Here is an 8,877-nt window from a genome sequence, read left to right as displayed (position 1 = left end):
AAAAGCCTACAGAAACATTTGCAAAAACCTGAAAAACCTTGCAGTCAGTACCTGCAACAGCTCCCGGGCTCCAAGCAGTTGCCATTACTTTTCCAGGATTGTCTGAACATAGGGTGAAGCTTTTAAGTAATTCCTAAATGATTGCATTTGTTATTTGTAAAGCAAATAAAGAAGAGCTATTAATCTTTATTGGTTTATGTTATGGGGTGGGAGGGGGGCATGGCAGTGCTATGTTCATTGCCAACATATATTTTGCCAAATTTGGTTCCTCCTTTCTATCCCTAAAAAATTGTGAGGTATGGGGGATGTTCAAGCACAAGGGCAGTGGTTAGTAAGTATGTGAAGGGATTTGAAGAAGAAATCTTTTTGACTTGTGACAATAGATCCAAAGAAAGTTGCAGGTACAACTACAAGAAAGAATAGTAAAGGATAAAAACAATGATCATATTTAAAATATGGCACACACATATTATTAATGAACACCTGAGAGAGCTCCATATATTTTTTCTCTGTATACTTCCATACAGCAACCTTGACATCCCCAGACACTTTCTAATTGTCATGGGACTTTCCAACGCTCTGAGCTTTTGTTTTTACAGGGTGTATAAGGTAATATGTTTGTATTCTATGTCTATATCTGCCTGTAACAATCTCTAGAGTCCAACTAATAACAAAATTGTATTTACTACTGTCAATCAGGCTTGGTAGATGGAAGGTTCTAGGTAGAATGATTTCCTGCATTGTGTGGATGGAGAACATAATTCCAGAATAAAACTGGTGAGCATTGTGTTTTAAGCCATATGTAGCTTTTCTTGACAAGTGCAACTACCATTAGGGCATAGGCCCAGGGAGTCCAATGGGGAGCACACCCTCCCCCTCCCTTGTTGGGTTTGAAAGCCCGAAAATATATGATCCACATAGCTCCCATACCCAGCATTTTCCTCTGAAGCCTTTTAATGTAAAAATACCACAATCTAGATAGCAGATACCACACTAGATCTGGGGCTGTCAGGGAGTGTACTGCTACACAGTTGCCAAGTGTTCCTTGAAATGGAGTGACCTACACCAAGCACTTGGAAAATATCAATGTGTATATTGTGATAAAGTTCTTCTGGAGTTTTCTCTGATCAGACACCTAAGTAAAGGGACTAGCAAGAACAGAATTCAATAATAAAAATGACTTCTGGGTGGTTCCTGTGGCATGGTAAAATCAGTAGCCATGTGTTGATGAGATCCCAATAAAACAATTTCCTCTATTTAGAATTAGGATATTTGTATGTGCTTCTAAGAATCATTTTCCACCATTGGTACTATGCTCTTCAGTGATGTTTTAGCTATTACAAGTCTCAAAAGTGGTTTCAGCCCTGACAGCTGTGGTCCCTAGAGAAGTCAGAGTAATGAAAGCTGGACATGTGGAAGGAGCCAACCAAGTATTACTGTATAGTGTTACTCGGCCCCCAGAGAATCCGTAATTCAGATTCAATTCTAAGACTTCCTATTTGCCAATATGATGTATCTATAGTCAAAAGGAATCATCTGCTAGAGAGCCAGCTAAGACTGCTAATTAGAAATTTGCCTGGCCTGTTATCTCTTAGGAGTGATGTATAATAATAATGTCTTTTTTAGCCACACAACTTCAAGCATGAGTCCCTCTGGGTGTATTTAGACACCAACCAACAAAGCCTATGAATCTATTACATCGATGCTAGGGCATGTGACCTTCTACATAAAACACTATTTATATAAAGACATTTTTTTTCTGCAGAGCTGTATAGAATAGCAGAAACTAGATAGAATAGTAGAAAATAATGGATATGAATTAAAATAATTTATTGGTACCAGGAAACCTACAGGTACCATCTAGTCTATTCAAAAGCTTTCTACATAGCAAAAACAAAATAAAAAACATTATGTTTTATAATGTAATAGAAGTGACTATCATACCCATCTTATATTGGTTGGGTTTGCCTAACATGGGATGTTTATGTGGCAGCATGGCAGACAGATATCTTCTTTACTGGATTATACCAGCACAACAGCTTGACAATACATTAGTCAACATCTTTGGCCATTCCAACTTGATCCATTATAGGGAAGGAGAGGCCAGAGTCTCTAACTTCTCCAGGGCCCCAACTGTCAGAATGGTGGGAAGTGCATGGAATGTTGTACAATCGGGGCCCCCAAATTATTTGCCCAGAGTGTTAACAACCATATCACCAATTTTCATATATTACAATACTGATAGCAATTTATAGCCATCGAGTTATTAACACTGATATATTTGCTATCATTTTAGTGTAGCCGTGGTAGGGCACAGTCAGACATATAATTTTTTTCATGCCTTTTTTATGTTGCTCATTGACTCCATCAGTCAGGACACATTTATGTGCAAAACCTGAGCCCTTCTCATATGGCTATTTCCAGATAACTAGCATGTTGCAAAGTACTCATAAGTAACAATTATATGACAGGAGGCGCCGGCTGTCATTACCATTGTAGCTGGCAAGCTGGGACTTTACATTTCAATGAAGACTTCAACCAGTGCTACACACCAAGATGAGCACCTTTTTATTTATTCATAAGAACAGCACAGTACAAAAGACGTATTTGTGAGTGTTACAGCGGGGATATACAAAACACAAGCTACCAAGTTCACAGCTTGTATTAGGTGCTGACACCACGCAGGCTGAGATATTACAGTTGTACTTATGGGAAGTTGCATTTTCTTAAATGAGTTTCTACTGGGAATTTCTAAGAACACAGAATTGCTGTTGTACAAAGAAACGATCACTGGTAATAATGGAAAAACAAGAAGAGATATGAAAATACCCATGCATTGTTTATGTAGTGTTTGATATACATATAGGAAGCTTTTAGATATCACTGGAGGTTTTCTGCAATTAGATCATATGGTGCTGTAATATCCTTATAGTAACTTGATGCAGTAGGAGTTTCCAGCTGTCTATCACATGGGACTGGCAAATTTTACATATACCCTACAGTGTTCTCCCCAGCCCCTTTTAGCAGGGCGCACCACCCAGCATTTTCCAGTAACCACCTGGCTGTTTTTGGGTGGTTACTGATGAGTTGGGCAACAATACCGGGGCTGCCACCCATCTGCAATTCCTTCCCACCCAGCTCAAAAAAATTTCTGGGTTGAGCACTGCTCTTTGATAGGACCTGGAAGCCCTCGAATGACTGTTAGCCAACAGGCTTGTCCTGTAACTCCACATGCTTAGTGTATTTACACAGCAGAAACACTCTCATCTAAGTGACTGGAATCACAGGCTGTGCAGTAAGTAGCCATTCTGACAATAGAAAGGGTTCCCACCTGTTAGAATTGCAATACTCTCCTATGGTCGGTGTCTAAAGGTTGCCTCTGCAAGTAGCTCCTGCACATCAGAATGAGTTTGATAATGCTTCAGGTTTATTCAGTTTACAGAGCAAATGGAAACAGCTTTAAAGAGTGCTGTATCCTACAGTAATAAGCCAAACCAAGCAAATTTCAGGATACTATATTAAGAAGTGAATTGTAGTTGCTTTGGCTTACATCATCATTGCTGTATGCTACGTTGTTGCTTCTCTCGCCTTCAGAAGGTGACGAAAGACTGAAAAGAATTTTATCCCAAAACACTCCAGGACAGGACAGGAAAAGATAAATCTCCAGGAACGTTGGACTACTAAGCCAGAGTGGATGGTTGATCATTTTGGCTGCAAGTACTCAGTTCAAGCTATCTAGGTGAAGAAGTATAGAGGCATTGGGCCTGATTTATTAAAATTCTCAGAGGTTGTGGAGGTACACTTTCATCAGTCAAGCTGGGTGATCCAGCAAACCTGGTATGGATTTCTTCAAAGTCATTTGCTATTTGCAGACAAATGTTGTGAATCCTAGACCAGATCCATTCCAGGTTTGCTGGATTACCCAGCTTCACTAGAAAGTGTATCCTCTCCGACCTTGGAGAACTTTAATAAATCAGACTCATTATTGGGATGAATGAATAAATCTGTTTATATAATATTATTATTACTACATAAGCGAAAAATAAAGAACATACAAGTAAAGGAGAAAGTCCATTTGCTGATTTTTTCCACCTGGAGATCAGGGTCTTCACTGGTCGGTCAGTTTTTTAGCCAACATCCAGATGTCTTCTACTTGATGGAGCCAGCTTGGCATGTATAGAAGTCCAGGTCTCTCTCCAGTGCACGCGTTCTTCATACAGCAGTGGGAGATTTAGTCCACTCACTCTTCAAATGTGACATGTCTGCATTTGATAGCTATTGGGAAAGTAATATGAATATTTCAGATCTTTTTCTGTGGCATACCAGTAGAGCCTTATGTGCAGCTCCAGCCTGTGATTATATTTCTCATGGTGAAATTGTGAATGTAACAGCATGTAGACAACATTGTGGAAATGAATCAATTGAGAAAGCAGAAGAAACATGCAATGGGCATCATCACATTGTTATAAAGGAGGTTTGAATTTTTGATCTGAGAGTCCTCTATCCTCTTCTGAAAGACCCTTCATTAAACCTTAAGTTTCTCCACTTGGTACGTGATCCTCGAGCTGTGGCCAAGTCCCGCAGTCAAACCTTTAAAGCACTAGCTGTTGACAATGGCGTTGTCCTGAATACAATAGGAAAACGAATAAACGATACCAAATTCCTTGTATTATGTGAAATCTGTCAAAGTCATGCTAACATATACAAAATGGCTACACATTACCCTTCTCCATTTCTCAAAGGAAGATATTTGATGGTTAGATATGAAGACTTGGTACAAGATCCTTTGAGAGAAGTACAAGAGATATATAGCTTTGCAAATTTAAAAATGACTGACAAGTTAGGTAAATGGATCTATGACATTACACATGGTCAAGGACTACCCACCAGAAAGGAAGCCTTTGATATCACCTCGCGGGGTGCAATAAATGTCTCCCAAGCATGGAGGACCGTTCTACCATTTCAGACAGTCATGCAAATACAGGATGTATGCAAGGAAGCCATGAATGTATTTAAGTATCAGTTTATGAAGTCTGAGATAGAGCAAAGGGATTTGTCACAGGATTTCACATTGCCATGGGCAGAAGATAAATTCAAACACTGATTTTTTTTTTTTTTTTCAAGAGGACAAAGTTTGACAATGGTATGAACTTTCCTTGTCAAGAAACATTTAGCAACATTTTTAGATATTATATCAAAATAAGACAAACATTGATGTAAATGTTCTTTACTTTTTAAAACAATTTGTTGTAAAGTGTATACCCAACCCAGTGCTCAACCCAGAAATTTTTTTAAGCTGGGTGGGAAGAAATTTCAGGTGGGTGGCAGTCCCTGTATTGTGACCAAACTCTTTGGTAACCACCCAAAAACAGCCGGGTAGGTGCTGAAAAGTGCCGGGTGGTGCGCCCAGCTAAAATTGCCTGGGGAGAACCCTGCAACCTTAGGCTAAGTCTATACGGACTATCTGCCCAGCGTATAAGCTGAGCGTTTAAAAGCCTATGTATTCCAATGGACTAATCTGCACTAGTTTCCTTGAGGGGACAGTTTGATGACTTCCTTTGATGAGACAGTTTGATCTACACAGGATGCTTGAGATACCATAATGAAGGGGGAAAGGGTCTAAAGTTCCTTTGCCCATTCATTCAGAAAAAGTTTCATTAAAACAGACTATATATACAGTAATCAGTAGTAGTAACTGCAGGTAACAGTTCAAACCTGTCATTTTTATTCCTAAAGCAAGTGCAAGCAAGACAGCTAAATCAAGTCCAGAAAGTACAGGTAGTCCCCGGGTTACATAAGAGATAGGAACTGTAGGTTTGTTCTTAAATTGAATTTGTAAGTAAGTCGGGACAGGTACATTATTTAAAAAAATGCAATTAGGACAGATGTTTATCTCAACATATTATTAGGCTAGTGGTGTCAGTTACTGTATAAAAATCCTCACTGTAAGGTAATCAAAAACAAAGCAAAAAAACAAAACAAAAAAACTTTATCGAGCGTAGACATATATTAACTTCTGGAGCAAGCTATGCTTCGATATGCAAAAAGAAATAACTGCATGCAGAGTTTAGCTACATACACACGTGCAACAATTGTCGTTGGAAAACGAAGGATTAATGACCGATCAACTAATATTCTCAATTATTTTGAACGATCAAATTGTGAACATATCTGTACATGCTGAAACAATACGATTGTTCAAATATAATCCAGCAATAATGTACACACACTAAATACGATCGTTTGAACGATGCAGGAAGTGACATGTACCGGAGAAAGTATATCACAGAACAGTCCACGATCACTGAACGACCTATTCTATAGGTATAGACCTGATCTATTGTACACACAATAGATAGCGAACGATCATCACCCAATCAGATCTGCCGGGACGGTCATTAGTTTCCAGCGATGTTCCTCGTTCATCCGCGTCGTTGGCCAGTTGTTCATTTTTTTAAAATTACAATCTTGAAAACTATAAAACTTGACAATAAAAAAAACAATAAGAACAAAATAAAAAACCCTAATAATCTATTTGCTATCAATGAAATAATTAGGTTCAACCTCTGCATTCAGATGCCTTGGTGTAAAACATTTCATTGTACATATCCATCTCCTCTGATATGATATTCCCCATAATGTGATAGTATTGTTTTTAAAAACATTTTTTATATTTTGGATATGTTTTCCCTATTCTAGTAGCTGAAGTCCCAACCGTGTGCTCAATATAATAAAGGCCACATGGACATTTCACGAGATAAACAACATGTTTATATTTGCACTTAATAAAAAGAATCAATCTTAAATACCTGTCCAGTGATATTAGATGTAAACTCAATTTTCTTTCTTTTATTGCTGGGAGACCCTGTTTTACATGCCACACATTTCTTACATGGAAAAAAACCTTAAAAATCATAACGTTGCTGTTGTTTCCCACCAGGATTCTTCACTTAGCCTAATACATAGCCTAATGGGAGCCTAATACATAATCTTTGGTTGGGGAGGTAATCTTTTCTTAAAACATGCCAATATTTAGATAAAATTGTTTAATATCACAAAAAAAAGGTTTAAAAAAACAAGGAGCAAAAAGCAAAAAGGAGGGCATCAGCTTGTTTAAAATAATCCACCAAATCACTACAGTTTCTATGTATCCTTAAAAACTGGCTTTCAGAACACTCCTCTTCCAAGGTGTTGGAATGCAAATGCTTAATAAAAGACATCTATACTATCTTTCCATACAAAGTTGATATTATCTAGATAGCAACCCCAAAACTTCAGGGATTCAAGATTCTTTCAAGTACAAAAATACTCCTTGTCCCATTTTCCCATTAAAGTTTTTTCAGTACCTGCAATCTAAAGAGCACTAGAGCATTAGTAAAAGCCTGGTTAAGAAACTCTGCCTTAGGGGAACCCCTAAAGTTACTTTATTTTGCATTCATCACTATACCAAGTCTGTAAATAATATTAATTTTCAAACTACTAATAACTATACATCAAAGCAAAATCCAGAAAATGCAAAATAAACTCCACCCAGAACTTGAGAATCTCACTGTTTCGGGTAAAATTCAACCGTTGTAAAACCCAAGTGCATGCAATATTGTTGTATACAAGGAAGCTGCTTCCACTGTAACAAGAATAAATTCTTTATCATATACTAAGGGCTCTAATAATAAAACAGGGAATCTGACATTCCCTCAAACATTTTTTGGTGGGAATCAATTACTGCCATTAAAGCCCGTTAAAAAAAACATTACACTTACCTTTAATCCTGCAGGTCCCTCTATGGCGCTGGTCCTACCTGCGCCGTCCTGGAATTCCTTCCTCCCAGCACTGGGGATGGCGCTGCCATCTTCCTTCTTTACATTCTACTTCTTCCTCGGTCTTCTTGGCATGTCACCCAACCTCGCACTGCGCAGATGTGAGATTGGGTAGTTTAGCCCACTGTAAAGGGGAAAAAAAAGAAAAAAAAAAAGAAAAAAAAAAAAAGCGTGCGAGATCAGCATCTCTTTCCCTTAATAGAAAAAAATGCCCTTTCTGCGCATGTCTGAGATCTCAGGCATGCGCAAAAGGAGCACCCAGAGCCTCCTGGGATGCATGACGTAGGTAACCCAATTCATTCATTCAGTCTTGATCGCCTCGGCGTAAGGGGAGTTTTTTTTAGGTTGTACCTAAAAAAAATGGTATTGTTAAAGGAAATGTCAAATTCACATTTTTATAAATAGAGCCATTTAATAGGTGTTTAGTATCCCAAATGTATGTTTTTTTTTACCAAAAAGGCTGTAGGAAGAAATCCACATACTTCCCTAATCAAGGTGTAAGGCTTCCTTTCCTACTAATAATAGGTCTAACAGATGGTTTATTCATATCTTTACAAGATTTAGTTAAATCATAAAATATGGGTGTGATAGGCGTAAAAGGAGTAAGATAACAAAATTCTTTTTATTCAGAAAATCTCTCACCAATTGAGATAATTCTTCAAAAAATGAACTAAAAGGGTCACCATTTAGAGGTGGATATGTGATCCTTTCACTAAGTAATCACTTAATTTCTTTCAAATACTTATCAATACTTAAAACTCCTCCTCTCTTATCTGCAGGCTTATTAAAAAAATCTTTCTGGAGGAGTGAACCTTTTTTGGCCTAAACTAATCTTTTTATCACTTGAATATTTCCTTATCGGTAAGGTCTCCAATTCACCTAAAATCAACTCCTTAAACACCAGAAGATATTTATTATCTAAATAATCTGGATTGAAAGTAGAAGATGTAGGTAATTCTGAATGTTCAAAAGAGGTATCTATACCATTTTTTTAGATTTAATAATTTGAGTGGCAAAAAGTTTCTTTTTTTTTTTTCCTAATACATTTTTTTAGATCGAC

The 8,877-nt window shown here is 37.6% G+C and overlaps 1 pseudogene; it reads left to right on the top strand.

Annotated features, from left to right (window-relative positions):
• Positions 1-3,679: 3,679 nt before the first annotated feature.
• LOC140338570 (carbohydrate sulfotransferase 5-like) lies at positions 3,680-5,285 on the top strand (annotated as a pseudogene).
• The last annotated feature ends 3,592 nt before the right edge of the window (positions 5,286-8,877 follow it).

Source organism: Pyxicephalus adspersus, chromosome 9 (assembly GCF_032062135.1).
Source record: "Pyxicephalus adspersus chromosome 9, UCB_Pads_2.0, whole genome shotgun sequence".
Lineage (NCBI taxonomy): Eukaryota > Metazoa > Chordata > Amphibia > Anura > Pyxicephalidae > Pyxicephalus > Pyxicephalus adspersus.
Note: the sequence above shows the minus strand (reverse complement) of the source record. Positions and strands in the feature narration are given on the sequence as shown.